Raw genomic sequence first — 18562 nt, 5'->3', positions numbered from 1 at the left:
GTTATGCTAGCTCCTAGCTCCTCTGCTAGCTCCTAGCTCCATAGAACAGGCCAATACAATTCAAACACCTGATCAACATACACAATCACTCAGCCCAAAAGACCGTTCACCTAACCCAAGGTTCATAAAGCTTATATATTTAAAAAAAAGTTACGTACATACGCAAAAAAAAGTTGCGCACATACGGTCAAGCGATCAAATGTTTAGAAGCCAAAGCTGCATACTCACAGTAGCACGTCTGCGTCTTTGTCATCCAAATCAAAGTAATCCTGGTAAGAGTCTGTGTTGTCCCAGTTCTCTACAGGCGTCTGTGTATCGAAGTCAAAAGTCCTCCTGGTTAGAGTCTCTGTTATCCGAGTTCTTCCATCTTGACTGCATCTTTCGGGAATGTAAACAAAGAAGCGCCGGCTGTGTACTGTTGTGGCTGACTACGTTCGAAAAATATGTCCATTTCGCACCGACAACTTTCTTCTTTGCTTGCTCAGCTTCCTTCTCCATAATGCAATGAACATGATTGCAACAGATTCACGAACACAGATGTCCAGAATACTGTGGAATTATGAAATGAAAACAGAGCTTTTTCGTATTGGCTTCAATGTGGAAGGCATACCCGTGTTCCCCGGGCTACGTCACGCGCATACGTCATCCTCAGAGGCGTTTCGAACCGGAAGTTCAGTGGCAAATTTAAAATGTCACTTTATAAGTTAACACGGCCGTATTGGCATGTGTTATAATGTTAAGATTTCATCATTGATATATAAACTATCAGACTGCGTGGTCGGTAGTAGTGGCTTTCAGTAGGCCTTTAAAGGGCAACTGCACTTTTTGTGGGAATTGTGCCTCTTGTTAACAATCCTTATGAGAGACAAAAAGACAAAAGGTTTTGGAGTTTTTTGCATTCTAACTAGAGATGTCCGATAATATCGGACTGCCGATATTATCGACCGATAAATGCTTAAAAATGTAATATCGGAAATTATCGGTATCGGTTTCAAAATGATCGGTATCAGTTTCAAAAAGTAAAATTTATGACTTTTTATAACGCCGCTGTGTACACGGACGTAGGGAGAAGTACAGAGCGCCAATAAACATTAAAGGCCTACTGAAAGCCACTACTACCGACCACGCAGTCTGATAGTTTATATATCAATGATGAAATCTTAACATTGCAACACATGCCAATACGGCCGGGTTAACTTATAAAGTGCAATTTTAAATTTCCCGGGAAACTTCCGCTTGAAAACGTCTTTGTATGATGACGTATGCGCGTGACGTCACAACGGCAACGGAAGTATTCCGACCCAATGTGTCACCATACAAACTGCTCTGTTTTCATCGAGGAATTCCACAGTATTCTGCACATCTGTGTTGGTGAATCTTTTGCAATTTGTTTAATGGACAATGGAGACTGCAAAGAAGAAAGTTGTAGGTGCGATCGGTGTATTAGCGGCTGGCTGTAGCAACACCAACACCAGGAGGTTGTGTTGTGTTTGAGCTGGATAGCAGACGCGCTACCGTGAGTACAGCTTTGGCTTCCAAACATTTGATCGCTTGCACGTACGTGCGTGTCGCTATGTGCATGTCACGTACGTAACTTTGGGGAAATATATGTTTCTTGCCGACTCTGATGGCGGCCGGGGTGTCGTCGAAAGCTACAACGCCCGCCGCCGCCACTCCGTAGCTTAGTTAGCTTCAATTGTTAAGCTTCGCCAAGCTGGAAATTATTAACCGTGTATTTACATGTTCATGGTTTAATAGTATTGTTGATCTTCTGTCTATCCTTCCAGTCAGAGTTTTTTAAAATGTTGTTTCTATCTGCATTTGAGCCTGATGCTATCACATTAGCTCCGTAGCTAAGTTAGCTTCAATTGTTAAGCTTCGCCAAGCTGGAAATTATTAACCGTGTATTTACATGTTCATGGTTTAATAGTATTGTTGATCTTCTGTCTATCCTTCCAGTCAGGGTTTTTTTTCAATTTTGTTTCTATCTGCATTTGAGCCTGATGCTATCACGTTAGCTCCGTAGCTAAGTTAGCTTCAATTGTTAAGCTTCGCCAAGCTGGAAATTATTGACCGTGTATTTACATGTTCATGGTTTAATAGTATTGTTGATTTTCTGTCTATCCTTCCAGTCAGAGTTTTTTTTAATTTTGTTTCTATCTGCATTTGAGCCTAATGCTATCACGTTAGCTCTGTAGCTAAAGAGCTTCACCATTTCGCGTTCTCGACTCTCATTTTCAAGAGGATATAGTATCCGAGGTGGTTTAAAATACAAATCCTTGATCCACAATAGAAAAGGGAGAAAGTGTGGAATCCAATGAACCCTTGTACCTAAGTTACTGTCAGAGCGAAAAAAGATACACCCTGCACTACACTCTAGTCCTTCACTCTAACGTTCCTCATCCACAAATCTTTCATCCTCGCTCAAATTAATGGGGTAATTGTTGCTTTCTCGGTCCAAATCGCTGTAGCTGCGTTGAAAACAATAGGAAATTATGAGGAAGCGAACATCTGACTACGTCACGCTACTTCCGGTAGGGGCAAGGCTCATCGGCAGTGCGCCTTATAATCCAGTGTGCCCCATGGTCCGGAAAATATGCTATATCTCCGCCATGCCTCCATGTTTTAAGGTGTTTCAGCTGTTTTAGAGTATTTTCCTCTTCATCGCTAGACGTTGTTGACATCGCCATCTTGGATCTGAGCAATCGAATGTGAAGCATGTGACAAAAACGTCACCTCTTGGGACGAAAATATTGTTACTCCATGCAAGAAATAGTCCCGACTTTAAACACTAATTAAAAAAATACTCCTGGATGTCAAGTGGAGAACTTTTTTTTCTCATTGAAAATCTAAATATATTTTTTAAGAACCAAAAATGATTTAGTGCCCAGACATGGGAACGAGATGAAACGGAAAACGGGTTCACCTTATGGCCTAATGGTTTGAGTTCACATTTTCAGGACTTATGCAGATCTGAAATACACAAAAACAGGTATTAAAAGTAAAACAAGTTGGTTCTGCGTAATAGGTGCCCCTTTAACTCAAAACACTCAAATCAACATTTTGTCATTGAAATGATTCATCAATTTAATCGGTGCTTAGCCCCCACCCCCCACCCCCACACAAAAAAATCAGCACCTACACAGAATAAATTTACTTAACATAAATATTGTAAAAAAAACAATTAAATATTATTTAGTACAAACAATTTGAGTATTTTTTATGAAAACAAGTAATAATAATGTACAGTGTGTACTCTACAGCAGTGGTCCCCAACCACCGGGCCGCGGCCCGGTACCGGTCCGCACAAGAAATTAAAAAAAAAAAAAATATATATATATATATATTTTTTTTTAAACTAAATCAACATAAAACCCACAATATATACGTTATATATCAATATAAATCAATACAGTGTGCAGGGATATAGTCCGTAAGCACACATGATTGTATTTCTTTATGAGAAAAAAAAAAAAAGAAAAAAAGAAAAAAAAATTTACTACCCCCCCACACCTCCCACACCCCCCACCCCCCCAGGTCCGTGGGACAAATTTTCAAGCGTTGACCGGTCCTCAAGTACAAAAAGGTTGGGGACCACTGCTCTACAGTGTCTCCTTCCAGCTGCTTCGCTGTTTAACACATCAGCAGCAGCCTTTCCATATTTTCATGGATAAATGGTTAGGTATGTTATTGTTCTTGGCTGACGTTAGACTCATTCTGCCTTCAGTATGGTGCAGACGAGCAGTGATACGCTCAAATTGCTTCACCGAGTCGACTACACGCTCGCTCGTGTTTTGGATGGCTTATTTTGATTTCATACACTGAATACCACTTTTTTCCTTCCCATGCTTAGGATAACAAAGATGCTTTAAAGATCTTCAGCTGTAAGCTAATGCCCGTGAGTAAGACAAGGTGTTTTGGGTTCACTGTGACATTTGCTACACCAACTAAATACATAACAATTAGCCGAGAGACAGCTCTTATCTCAAAACACTCTTACGTTACGTACCACTGTAATTACTGTTAATGACATTTGTGGCTCCTCCTACTACTATGCTACCATTCACATATTACAGATATCCTGAAAGTATTATAGTCATTTGACAAATGATCAATAACTTATGACCCATGCCCTTGCAAAGAGTCAATCCGATTAATAAGAGGTACGAATTTGGGAGGGGTTAATAATAGCACTACCATTTGGTGTATTTTTTGGAAAAATGCTAGGACAGGCAACACAGTAAAGGTGCTTGTCTGCAACTTTTATGTGCAGCAAGCAGTTCAGAAAGTAGCAGAGTTATCTTGTACACTATCAAAAAATAATGCATCGAGCAAAAGGCACTGCGGAAAGAGGTTTTGACAAAGCTGCACCTCTTGTAAGCATACAATACTCTGTACATGCAATAAACAATACTGTATACTGCATGCTAGTAATTGTTTCCTGAAGTGTAAAAATGAATTGGAAAAGTTTAATAACTTTGGGAAGCATATTATATAGTTTAGAGAAGGGGTGCCCAAACTACGGCTGTAAACTAACAAACTACTTACTATATAGAGTATATATATATACAGTATATATATATATATATATATATACAATACAGGCCAAAAGTTTGGACACACCTTCTCATTCAATGTGCTTTCTTTAATTTCATGACTATTTGCATTGTAGATTGTCACTGAAGGCATCAAAACTATGGAGTTATGTACTTAACAAAAAAAGGTGAAATAACTGAAAACATGTCTTATATTGTAGTTTCTTCAAAATTGCCACCCTTTGCTCTGATTACTGCTTTGCACACTCTTGGCATTCTCTCAATGATTTTAAAGAGGTAGTCACCTGAAATGGTTTTCACTCCACAAGTGTCATAGTTTTGATGCCTTCTTGACAATCTACAATGTAAATAGTCATGAAAATAAAGAAAACCCATTGAAATGAGAAGGTGTGAGAGAGGAGAAGGGGTTACCTTATGTCAAAAAAAGATTTACGACCTTAAGGTCAAAAGGTCACAGGGGGGTGGGGTGAAGGGGAGGTCAGAAGGAGGCGGGGCTGAGGGGGGAATACACCTTATGTCAAAATGTGATTGATGGCCCTGTAAGAGGAGGGGTGGGGTGAAGGGGAGGTCAGAAGGAGGCGGGGCTGAGGGGGAGACACCTTATGTCAAAATGTGATTGATGGCCCTGTAAGAGGAGGGGTGGGGTGAAGGGGAGGTCAGAGGAAGGTGGGGTTAAGGGGGGAGACACTTTATGTCAAAATGCGATTTACGACTTTTTGAGTATTAACACATGTACGTACACACACACACACATACACTGGTATATGTGAATGGTAAGTCTTTGTTAGTACGAGCATTAAGAGAAAATGGAAAAGATGGAGAAAGCTGTTGTTTCAGTAGGCATGATTAGCGAAACGCCAGTTTCAATTTATAAAAATGATAAAACTTACTACGACGCTCCTCGGAAAAGTAGGATTTTTTTGAATCGTACTCAAATTCCTCCAACCGAGTCTTTGCGTGAGAAGTGGTGCTTGGAGGGTTATGGAATGATTGGATCTTTTGGATACGTTTTCCGATACCAGATGGGAGATATCTGTTTGTTTCAGCTGAAAGAGAGAAGAGACGAAAGCCCTTTTTCGATTGCATCGTCGCTATCAACCGTGGATTGGGATGTTTTAAGTTTGACAATGCCTGATATTTTGTGGCATGATCCTTCTCCGATGGAAAAACGTGTAAAAGGAAGCTTGTTTACTTACCCGACGCTGGATGAGTTGCGTGAGAGAAGAATTTTGTTTAGCGCTACTTGGGAGACGAAATCTTCTGCCTCAGGTCGTTGGTTTTTCCGTGCCAGTCTCCGTGCTCCTAAAATCAACGGATCCTATCAGCCTCAGTCGACCGAACCAGACGTCTTTTCTTTGGAGTCTTTTAACTCTGAATGCGGGGTGTTTACTCCGGTGGTGGTGGTTCCTATAGCGGCATGGCGAGAGTGTATGGGAGAAATGAAGGAGAAGATAGACGTCTTGTTTCGAAGCAGCCGAAATTGGAAATGCGTACTGACGACGAAAAGAAGGTTGTCTTTTGAGACCACACCCCCGACGGAGTACGAAAGGACCTCCCCTGCCAATACATCAACCAATAGTATTTGAAAACAATCTTTCTACTAGTCTGATTGGTCGAAACTTTTTACGGGGCTCCTCCCCTTTGAAAACAATACGCCCCGTAATTTTTTGACCAATCCACAACGGTTTCTTTTTTTCGTACCCTTTAAAAACAAGACAATCTTGCAATTTTGACCAAGCCACATCGGTTCCTTTCTGAACGGGCGATCTCTCAAACAAGAAAATGGCAAACAAGACAAGCAGACGCGTACAGACTTCTTTTATACCACAGGACAAATTTAAACCATCCGTAAACACGGCTGATGAACCATCCGGCATTACGGCTGATGAAGCAGCCCTGAGAGAGATTTTTAATCCTCCCGAGACGATGGTGGATGCAAACGGCGAAGAGACCCCTTCAATTCCGCCGTGTCGCTTCAGCAGATGCTTCGCCAGACAAGGGATGAAAACCTGCGAGGTTACACCGTCTTTGGCAGACAACGATACGGAGGAGGAGGTAAAGGAGAATTGTTTTGTAAACATAACTCCGCCATCATCCCAGCCATCATCTCCGTCACTCTTGGAGCCTACATTGCACATTGACGACGAAACCGACGGGGGTCTGTGGTTGTTTTTCGCCAGCACGGTGAAAACGGCTGTGTTTCATCTCCTCAACCACGCCATCTACAATTTCAGGCAAAGCAAGTGCTACGGTTGCTGGGTAAACCATCCGAGCCAAAGACAACACCAATGCTTGGAACCGTACGAGCAGGACTTTTTGTTGTACAACTACGACGGAGTCATCAGGAGTCTACGCAGGCCTAAATTCATTCAGGCCATTCAATGCTTGCTGATGCTTCGTTGCATCAAGGCTGAGGATTCAAAGGTTGAAGCCTATGCAGACTCTTTGCTGTCTCAACTGGGATCTGAGACAAATATCTGGGGGGCTATAGATGGCATGTACAGCGAGCTGGTGGGAAATGATGAAACGATTTTTGGACATTTGGGTATGGTGACAGAGTGTTGGAAAAAATAAAAAAAGATGGGTAATTATTGGGGAAATCTTGTCAACTTTGTGGAGAACCATGCTGTTGTATACCCATTGACGGACATGATAGAAGCATTTATTTTAAAACGCGACAAACCTCAAAAACTACAAATTATTCTTGACTTTGCCCGCTCTAAGCCCACCTGGGAAACTGTTGTTTCTTATGCTTCTGACTTTGACATTTTTGAAATGATTTTGTTTGAATGGTCTAAAGAAAAGTCTTTTCAACCTTTACCTTGTCATGTGTTTGTTTTATATGCTCTGTTTGTTGATATGACGATGTATCGGCTGCGCTATGGCATCTCCGTTAACGTTTTGTTTGAACTACAAAAACTACATAATGCGATTAAATGTACCTACGGTATACCTGTTTTATATCAAACGTTGATTATAGTTTATAGTTTATAGAAAAATTGTTTTAGATACAATGTGTTGTTTTTTATAATAAAAACAAAATGTTTTAGATACACTGTGTTGTTTTTTTATAATAAAAACAAAATGTTTTAGATACACTGTGTTGTTTTTTTATAATAAAAACAAAATGTTTTAGATACACTGTATTGTTTTTTCATGAATGAATAAAAGAAATGTGTACCAAGCAAACCGAGGTCATTTTTCTGTGTCTTTTCACAATGAACAAAGCTATGGAAAAAGCGTACTATACACCCGCACACCCTGGTAGTTTTGGAGGGGTAGATCGACTCCGTAGAGCTGTACAGGATGAAACGGGGCAACATGTCAAAAGAGAAAAAGTTCAAGAATATTTAATGGGTCAAGATGCCTATACACTCCATCAACCGGTTCGCATCAATTTTCCAAGAAACAGAGTCTTTGTACCTAGACCATTAAATCAATTTCAAGCTGACCTTTGTGACATGCAAGCCTTGGCTAAATATAACGACGGTTTTAATTATTTAATAACGGTCATTGATGTATTTTCCAAGAAGGCTTACGCAAGGGTTTTGAAGAGAAAGACAGCCGAGGATGTGGTTAATTCGTTTCAATCGGTGTTAGAGGAAAGCCAAATCCCTCTTAAACTACAAACTGACGCGGGAAAAGAATTTTTTAACAAAAGTTTTCAAGCTCTGATGAAGAAATACAATATTGTACATTTTTCTACAGCCAGCGATCTCAAAGCCTCGGTGGTTGAAAGATTTAATCGTACTTTGAAAGGAAAAATGTGGAGATATTTTACAGCCAATAATACTAGGCGGTACCTAGACGTCTTACAAGACTTGTTAAAAAGCTACAACCACGGATATCACAGCAGTATTAAAATGAAACCCGCTGATGTAACTTTGGAAAATACTCCTCAAGTGTTTGAAAATCTTTATGGTTCAAACACAGCGTCCAAACACAAATACAAATTTGTCACGGGAGATACGGTGAGAATATCTAAAGTGAGAGGAGTATTTGATAAAAAATACGAACAAAGTTTTACAAACGAGGTGTTTACAATAAACAGACGTCTCCCTCGCACTCCCCCTGCATACAAACTGAAAGATTTTGACGGAGAAATAATAGAGGGTTCTTTTTACGAAGCCGAACTCCAAAAAGTAAAAGAGAGCGAGAACAAGCTCTACCACGTGGAAGAAATTTTAAAACGACGGACGGTTAATGGCAAAAAACAAGTTCTAGTGCGCTGGAAAAACTGGCCCGAAAAATTCAACAGTTGGGTGGACGCTGACCACCTTACAAATGTATAAAACAATCTGATGCCATGATGAGACTCCCAGTCGTGAGGACAAAAGATCAACGAGCATTATGGATCATTCCTACGAGGGTTTTTACCTCACCTTACCTTCAAATGCCAGCCTCAATGTGTTTAAAAAAAACAAAAGTTCCCATTACCAGATAGATTTGACTCAACATATAGATTTAGCAGGGTCATGGGAGGTGGGCTTAACAGAGATTTCATACCCTCACTCATGGTATAATGTTCGTAGCGGGGTGTTTTATGAATGGATGAAGATACCCCCACCTGAGCCCAACTCTTCTAAGGATTCTAGCAAGAGCCCTGTATTTAACTCACAAGTTTTTCATTCTCATACTTTATACAAAGAAGCGGATGAAAATTCTAACAGGCGTCCCGTAAACATCCCTCAAGATGGGTTAGTTTTACCCCTTCGGGCGCGCGAGACCTCTAAAACCGGGCACACCTTTAAACGAAGGGAAGGAGGGGTACACCCCGCACAAGATGATGCCACATCAGAAGACGACTCGCAAGTTTTTCATTTTCCTACCTTAAACACAGAAGCGGATGAGGATTCTAACACGGGTCCCGTAAACATCCCTCAAGATGGGGTAGTTTTTTGTCAAGAAATGAGAGGAGGGTGTTATGAGACCGTTAAACGATTCATAAATGAGCTGAATGAATCTTTACAAAAAATTGACCCTGATGTGAGGATAGCCTTTGACGACGTTAAAAAACGAATCTCCTATCAATCAGGGGGTCAAACTATTTTTTGTTTTCCCCCTCCCCTGGCTTACATTATGGGAGTGGAACCAGGAAAGTGGATCAAGTTTGACCGAGGGTCGGCCCCCTATCCGATGGATATAAATGCTGGTTTCAACCATCTTTACTGTTACACTGACGTGGTGCGTCCTCAGATAGTAGGCGACGTTTATGCACCTCTCTTGAGAATCGTGAGTGTACAAGGAGCTTATGGAGACGTTGTCACCAAGTATTTTAACCCTGTCTACTATTTACCCGTCTCGAAAAATCACATTGAAAACATACGGGTGGAGATTAAATCTGATCAGAACAAATACGTCGACTTTACCTTTGGCAAGACTATTGTGAAGCTCCACTTTAGACCCGTCAGAAAGTAAAAACAACAACATTGAAAATGAGTCAACCCATGCACAACCCTCTACGTTTAGTGGGTTATTATGAAAGCCAAGTGGGGGGTTCCCTCCCCGGTTTCGCAGGTTCGCCTGTGATGTACGGGCGTGGGATAGGCTCTGTGTTTTCAAGGTTGTTTCGTTTTGTTTCGCCTCTGGTGAAAAGAGGTTTCGCCTTGGCCAAACCTCATCTTAAAACAGCGGCAAAAAATATCGCTTCCGACGTATTCAGTCAAGCCGTTGGAAAAACGGGTCGAGGAGTACAAGATGGATCGGGGGGAATAATGGTCCTGGCTAGACAACCCCGAAAGAGACCCCCAGGGCGACGTGTCTCGAGGGTTAATAAAAAACGTAGACGCCTAGGGAAAAAAAAATCAGTCGGCGAAAGACTTACAAAGAGAAGGACCACTGACACCTCCCCCGATATATTTTAAAAAAAGATGGCTCTTTTACATCAAAATTCATCCGAATGCACGATGGCTGAACTGGATTTATTTTCAGCTCCTATGACTCAAATGTCTATCGAAGATAAAACCTACACAGAAGTACGACCGTTATCTGCCATATCAGATGGAGGACCTATCGAATTTTTTATCCCGGGAGAAGGTGAAAAGTACTTGGATCTGAATGACACATTACTTTACCTGCGGGTTAAAATTACCCGCGCCGATGGAACAAATATCCCCAACGACGCAAACGTGGGTCTCATCAATTATCCTCTAAACACCATCTTTAGCCAATGCGACATTATGCTCGGGGATAGACTGATTTCTCAATCCAGCGCCACTCACCCCTACAGAGCAATAATTGAAACGCTACTAAACTATTCTGAAGCTACCCTCAGAAGTCAATTTTCTGCTGGTTTATTTTACAAAGACACCGCCGCCTCTATAGACTCTATAGCAGGGGTAAATGGACCCAACAAAGGACTTAACATTAGAAGCGGTTACACGGCCGAATCTAAAGAAGTTCACCTGCTGGGACCGCTTCATGCCGACATTTTTTTCAGCGAGAGACTCCTTCTCAACTCGGTGGATGTGAAAATCAAACTCACGCGCGCCAGTGACGCCTTTTGTCTCATGGGGGCTGTGGACAGTACTTTTTGTCTAAAAGTGCTGGGCGCTTCTCTCTTTACAAAAAAGGTCACCGTTTCTCCGGCCGTGCGATTGGGGCACGCCTCAGCCTTACTCAAAGGAAACGCGCTCTACCCTTTGTCAAGGGTCAGCGTAAAAACGTACTCTATCCCTGAAAATTCCAGAGTATGTACCCAAGAAAATTTGTTTTTGGGGACGATGCCTAAATACGTTGTTTTGGGCATGGTGAATCACGAAGCTTTCACAGGAAGAAGGGATCTCTCCCCCTTTAATTTTCAGCATTTTAATGCAGAATACATTACTCTCTGTCAAGCAGGAAAACAAATTCCCTCCAAAGCTTTTCAACCTCAATTTAACCAGGGGGCTTCAGTTAGAGAGTTTTACAACATTTTTAGTGCTACAGGGAGGCATCTGAAAGATTTACCTCTATGCATAAACAGACAAGATTTTGAGCGGGGGTATTCGTTGTTCGTGTTTAATCTTAATCCGGGAGAGGACAGCGACGCATTGTCCAGGGTTTCAAACGGAACTTTAAGACTGGAAATGAGATTCAGAGTGCCCTTACCCAACACGGTCACTCTTGTGGTTTACGCCTGCTACGACTCTATTTTGGAAATTGATTCTAAACGACAAGTGCTGGTGGATTATTATTGATGTTGGAAATGAATAACCATCAATTGGAGAAGCTTTTGCAACAAGTGTTGGGGGATGTTTTTTGTGGTGTATGGGCCTCCGACCAACTCATCTCGCTGACTCACTCCTTCACCCCACCCTCCTACTTTATCGTCAACACTCACGAAGGACATCGGCCGGGGGAGCACTGGTTATCGATGACTCTGGAAGAAGATGGGACCGCCACTTTTTTTGATTCTTATGGATTTTCTCCCAATTTCGACTACTATCCACGGAGCATCTTGAGCTTTTTGGAAAATCGGTCTGATCGGATATTGTACCATGACCTCCAGCTTCAACACCCTTTGTCCGTAGTGTGTGGTCAACACTGCGTTTATTATCTGTACCATCGATTTTGTGGACTGTCTTTTAAACAAGTTTTGTCTTTATACGATGATGATGTAGTAAAAAATGATCTTGAAGCATATACCCTGGTTAAAAAATTGCAACGATGTACTTGCTTAAATAAGAATAATAGTAGGAGCTGCAACGTACAATCCGTCTGTTGTTTAGAAACTTTTTTGAATCGTTGAAATGAAAATGCTGTACACAATGCGTTTGATGAATAAAAACATTTTATTAAAACAAAAGTTTATGTCACATCATTCAAGGTTTAACCAACGCGGGGATAATGTCACTTTTTTACTTTTTCTTTTCCTCTCAGGGGTTAGAAATGTTTTATTTTCCAAACCAACCCGTTTCTCTTCTTCATTCCATGCCGGTTCAAACTCCACACCCGCTTTTAGACGTCTGTATTGATCTCGTGCTCCTGGGTTATGAATGGTTGAGACAGGGACGTTTAGCTCCGACAACGCTGTTAAAAATGTTTTCCATCCCTCGGGTGGACGGTTTTGTGGTCTTTTGGTCCGTTGCATTAGGTGTTTTAGTAAATCGATCATATGAGATCCTTGCACCGGTGTTCCGCTTTGAACAAACTCTCCTTTGGCGGTCCATCCCTTATCATTCTCGGATAATTTTTTCATAATGTACTCGGCATTGCTACGATCGCGATGGGGGAGGTTTTTTATAACTTGGGCCATCGTGACATCCTCCGGCTCCCCGGCTGTGTTCCTTGGTTTATCCAGCGTTTTATCATCAGGGAAGTTCCACGGGTCATCCTTTGAATCCTTGTGTAAAGTCACAGTCATCTTTTTTTCCTCACGCTGGCCCTGCTTTACCAAACTAAGATATCTTTGCATTAAGGTGTCGTACATTTTTATTTTTTCATGAGGATTCATTCCATGTTCGTTTAAGACGGTTTTCATTTTAGCGTCCAGATCATCCTCTGCCGAGTGTCTGATGCTCTGCTCAGTTCGAGTTAAACGATTTAATTGGTGGGGAGATAGGAGAAACATTTTTTGAGCCTTTTTCATCTTTAACCTTTTCCACTCAATCCTCCGATAAGACTTCCTATAAACGGTATGATTGTAGAGAGCAAGGGTAAAAGAAAACCGCCCGACTGTTTCATTAGAGTCTGACGTTTGCGTTTTAGTCCGGTCCTTTTATCAGCCAGCAGTCTGATGATTTTCTTTTGTTTTTTAAGTTTAGCAAATTGAGATGGAGATAAGGGAACATTACCCTTTAAAATGTTTAAAGCAATTTCACACAGCGTCCTAATAAAGTCTGGAGACCCGTAACTCAAAATGTCTCGACGTTTTTGAGGCGATGCATGGTACAGAGCTTTTAACATAGGACCATTCCTTTTTACACGCTTTGACATTTTTGAAATTATGTTTTTGGCACGTACACAACAGGCCACTGATGCGGAAGCAAGCCCGACCTTACTCTGTATTGATCTGGGCAAAAAGGTGTCAGGTCAACCAGTAAATACCCATGCTCGTCCAAAGTAGCGTCCGCAAAACTTTCCAAGAAAAAACTTTTTTGTGAGGGAAACATTTGCTGAGCCAACACGTTAATCTGCAATCTGTCCCTCGGGTTCTTAAACAGTATCATATAATTACAGTTTAAGCTAATTGTGCGTGAAAATTTACCTTGATGAAAAACATTCTGGGTCAGCATCATAACGCTCATATTTCGATGATGTCTGTACTGAGTGAAAATTTTAACCACTTCAGGATGATTGGAAGCTTCAAAAATAACATCGTCCAAAATAACCAAATGAGTCTGATCGTACGGAAACAAGTTTTCATCTTCAAAAGAATCAGGCAATCCTTTAACAAATTTTATTTTTTTATTCATCTTTTTTAGTTCAGCATAGATGGGCTGGAAGGAAGTATAAATCCACACAATGTTATCGGGTACAGAATTCATGACATGTTCACAATTTTCCAATATACGTTTTACAAAAAAAGTCTTTCCACAACCGCTAGGCCCTACAATCAAGCATGAAAAAGGTGTATAAAATCTAGGCTCAAAGTCTACTTGTTCCATTTTTTCAATATTTTTTCTAATACCCAAATGGCAACGTTTTTCCGTTAGAAAAGAGACGACTCTTGTCGTACACCACTCTAAACTTCTTTTCAAATGAAGTGTTTTTTAAAAGGAAGCCCCTTTTATCGCGAACAATTTGTTGATGTGGCGTGTATATCTCACCCATTTCCTCTCCCTGTAGATAACCCTCCACCAAATCTTTGACACTGTCAAAGTTGACCCTCTCGCAACACTCACGGGTTTGAGTGATTCCCTTGGCACGCAGCACAGTTTTTTTACCCTGAAGGGTTTGGTAGGCATAACTCTTTGGACCGGCAGAGGCAAATTCTTGAATGCTGTCGACCCCCAACTCATCCGTCAACACCCCTAGATACGAACCCGTCTCCGGAGAAGCTTCCCCCTCATTTACCGTGTAGATTAAACTATCGGTGTCTGTGTAAAGAACTCTCTCTTGCAGCCTCTCTAGGTACCCGTACATTTTTAAGCGTGCGTAAGCGGTGGTAAAAGCGGCGATAAATACATTATTTGTGCTACCGGGAAGCACCACGCTGTTTTTGCCATATCTCCACTGTACCATAGCAATCTTATCGCTGAGAAAGGAGAAATATTCAACCTTATATTTTCCTGAAAATACAAAGTCGAAAAATTCAGCACTTTTTTTCACCAAGGTGGTCTGAGTTCTATTGTGTCTCTCCGCAAACTTTCCCCAAAGACTGTTTAAAAAGAGTTTTGACATTTGTCTCTTGGCAGGGTTGAGCTCGATTTTTTTAGCATCCAGCAGTATTCCCTGATTTTCATGATATTCACGAATGTACTTTTCCCTGCCTTCTGCATCGATGACTTCTTTAGGATACCCAGAAGCTTCTTGCTTCCCCTTTAGAAAAGTTTGAACGTAACCCGTAAAGACGCTACGGCTCTGCTTTTCAAAGTGCCACACCTCCATAATCTTTTTACCAGCACTTTTCTCGTCATTTTTACCTTTCAATGTTTTCTTAAACCTTAAAAAAGAACTACATGTCTTCAGCTCCTCACTGAGCTTGTTCCATCATTAAACTCCTAAAACTGAAATACATTTGTATTTTATATTCGTTTTTACTTTACCTTTTTCAAAAATCAATATACTCCGTAAATTATAGTTTTCTCCTCTTAATTTAAATAACCTAAAAATACAAGCTAAAAGGCTAATGTTCTTTACACAAAACATAATTTCCATTGTTTTTAAAAACACAATATTTAAACATTTTTAACACCTTAAAACTTATAAATAACAGATTGGTATGTTCATAGTAGCACACTTTGTGTATTATTCTAACGACCCCTTTTTTAAAGTTTAATTAATGGGTCCATGTTTGTTTTATAAACATTTCCCCAAACTTCAACACAATATGTTAAATATAAAAAATAAAACAATAATATAACATATGCAAAATACTCGCCACTTTAACACTCGCACCCAAAAACAAACCCCCACCTCCTAAGTACGACCCCGCCTACTTCTAAGAGCGCCAAATTCATTTTGCAAAAAGACAGTCTAGTGTGAACATCTCCTACAGCCGCTTAAAAAACATGCAAAAAGCAACAACAAAACTTACCGCAGATAGGTGTAGAACTTTCGTCGTCTTTTTCGATGATGTTGTCCTCGAGCAAGTCTTCGGTGTGGAGAGTATTTTGTGGGAAAAACCCCTCTTCTTTCACCGCGAGCAAGCCTTCAGCCTCCGCTGGAACGTCATTGGTGAGTAGCTCTTCAATGGCGGGACATTCGACGTCTTTTTCGACAATGTTGTCCCGGCACAATTCTTCAATGATGGCACTCTTTTGTAGTAAAAAAGCTTCCTCGTCTTCATCCTCTTTTGCAACCAGTTCTTCAATGTCAACCTCCTCGACACTTTTTGGCGGGAGACCCGTTAAAGGCGTCCAACGCGCCAGAGGCGTAAAAGAAACATCTGTAAGTAAATGTATATATATATATATTGTATGTTTTTTCTTGTAAAAATGAAAATCTGACTCCTCAAATTGTGTTTGTAATGCACTCGCTTTAAAATCTTCCCATATTCCCTCTATAAAACAAAATAATGAATACGCATAATATTAAACAACACCCTGTGAGTCATTTTCCAACTTTGTAAGATCAAACGGACATAGTTTTTTTCAGTTTAAATATCTACTGCTCGCTAGTGTTACCGTATCTGAGTTATTATACAAAAATATATTTTAATCGTCCTGCAACTTTACTGGGGCGTTTTGGACATGTCAGCACCCCCGGACTCACGATGCCTGCGGCGGGACTTGTTGGAGTGGTATCCGGGTGTAATTTTTAGACTTTTTGGGGACTTTTGACCACTTTTCCAACTTTTCTCCACATACCAACCATTTGCTGACAGTGTGTGTGTGTGTGTGTGTGTGTGTGTGTGTAATATGACTCTCTCAGTCTTAGGTCCCCCCAAAATTAACACCCACTCCTCTTCCAGAGCCAAGTGTGTGCGTGTGATTTCATCCCGCCAAAAAAAAAAAACTAACAATAAAAATGGTAACTTTGTTTAAAAATATTTATTCATACCGTAAGTATATTGTATGTTTTTTCTTGTAAAAATGAAAATCTGACTCCTCAAACTGTGTTTGTAAAAATGCACTCGCTTTAAAATCTTCCCATATTCCCTCTATAAAACAAAATAATGAATATGCATAATATTAAACAACACCCCGAAAGTCATTTTCCAACTTTGTAAAATCAAACGGACATAGTTTTTTTCCAGTTTAAATATGCTTGAGTACCTAATCTAAAAAACATATGTTTGTTAAAAACCTGTTTTAAAAGACATGGTTGCTTGCTTCGACAAATTCTCCCGCCTTAAATCTGTCTCTACCACTCTCTTTGAGCATAGTTTTGTCAGCAAAAAAGCACCTGTCTCTACCTATCTCTTCGAGCATGGTTTTGTCAATAAAAACCAGCTGCCAACAATAAACCGCATACCAACCAATTTGCTGTGTGTGTGTGTGTGTGTGTGTGTGTGTGTGTGTGTGATTTCATCCCGCCAAAAACAAAAAAATAAAAACTATCAATAAAGATGGTAACTTTGCTTAAAATATTTATTCATACCCTAATTGTGCTGTTTCTTACGCGTGTATTTTTTAAACATGTTCATGACTTTTGCTGTGTATGTCTTCTCACTGCTGCTGTGCTGCTGTGAAAGTCCCAAAAGGGTGTTCTTACCCCTCCAAACTCTCTCTCTCTGTTTATAATGCATATTTTCTGCTAGATTTACTCTCTATTTAATCCAAAGAAAAAAACTAACCATCAATAGTAAATTTTTACCATCGGTCTCCAAACTACGGCCCTACCCCAAACGCGGTACGCCGACGTCCAAAATCCGGCCCCCTATTTTTTGAGATATTTTAGATTTTTCTGGACATATTGGGCATCCATAGACTCACGAGGTCAGCGGCGAGACTTATGGTAATGGTATCAGTGTCATTTTTAAACATTTTCATGACTTTTGACCACTTTTCCAACAAATTAGTCAAAAAATGAGGGGCTTATTGTTTTCAAAGGGGAGGAGCCCCGTAAAAAGTTTCGACCAATCATACTAGTAGAAAGATTGTTTTCAAATACTATTGGTTGATGTATTGGCAGGGGAGGTCCTTTCGTACTCCGTCGGGGGTGTGGTCTCAAAAGACAACCTTCTTTTCGTCGTCAGTACGCATTTCCAATTTCGGCTGCTTCGAAACAAGACGTCTATCTTCTCCTTCATTTCTCCCATACACTCTCGCCATGCCGCTATAGGAACCACCACCACCGGAGTAAACACCCCGCATTCAGAGTTAAAAGACTCCAAAGAAAAGACGTCTGGTTCGGTCGACTGAGGCTGATAGGATCCGTTGATTTTAGGAGCACGGAGACTGGCACGAAAAAACCAACGACCTGAGGCAGAAGATTTCGTCTCCCAAGTAGCGCTAAACAAAATTCTTCTCTCACGCAACTCATCCAGCGTCGGGTAAGTAAACAAGCTTCCTTTTACACGTTTTTCCATCGGAGAAGGATCATGCCACAAAATATCAGGCATTGTCAAACTTAAAACATCCCAATCCACGGTTGATAGCGACGATGCAATCGAAAAAGGGCTTTCGTCTCTTCTCTCTTTCAGCTGAAACAAACAGATATCTCCCATCTGGTATCGGAAAACGTATCCAAAAGATCCAATCATTCCATAACCCTCCAAGCACCACTTCTCACGCAAAGACTCGGTTGGAGGAATTTGAGTACGATTCAAAAAAATCCTACTTTTCCGAGGAGCGTCGTAGTAAGTTTTATCATTTTTATAAATTGAAACTGGCGTTTCGCTAATCATGCCTACTGAAACAACAGCTTTCTCCATCTTTTCCATTTTCTCTTAATGCTCGTACTAACAAAGACTTACCATT

The 18562-nt window shown here is 40.7% G+C and overlaps 1 protein-coding gene and 1 long non-coding RNA gene across 2 annotated transcripts in view; both read left to right on the top strand.

The window, feature by feature from the left end:
• LOC133659665 (uncharacterized) overlaps nt 1–18562 on the top strand; it is a 124327-nt gene that overhangs the window by 17085 nt on the left and 88680 nt on the right. The gene's annotated exons all lie outside the window — the stretch shown is intronic.
• Nucleotides 15684–18555, top strand: LOC133660404 (uncharacterized). Its single transcript, XR_009827815.1, has 4 exons — nt 15684–15875; nt 16004–16088; nt 17925–18135; nt 18286–18555. It is a non-coding gene; the product is annotated as an uncharacterized LOC133660404 (long non-coding RNA).

Source organism: Entelurus aequoreus, linkage group LG11, assembly GCF_033978785.1.
Source record: "Entelurus aequoreus isolate RoL-2023_Sb linkage group LG11, RoL_Eaeq_v1.1, whole genome shotgun sequence".
Lineage (NCBI taxonomy): Eukaryota > Metazoa > Chordata > Actinopteri > Syngnathiformes > Syngnathidae > Entelurus > Entelurus aequoreus.
This window is presented reverse-complemented; position numbering and strand designations above follow the sequence as displayed.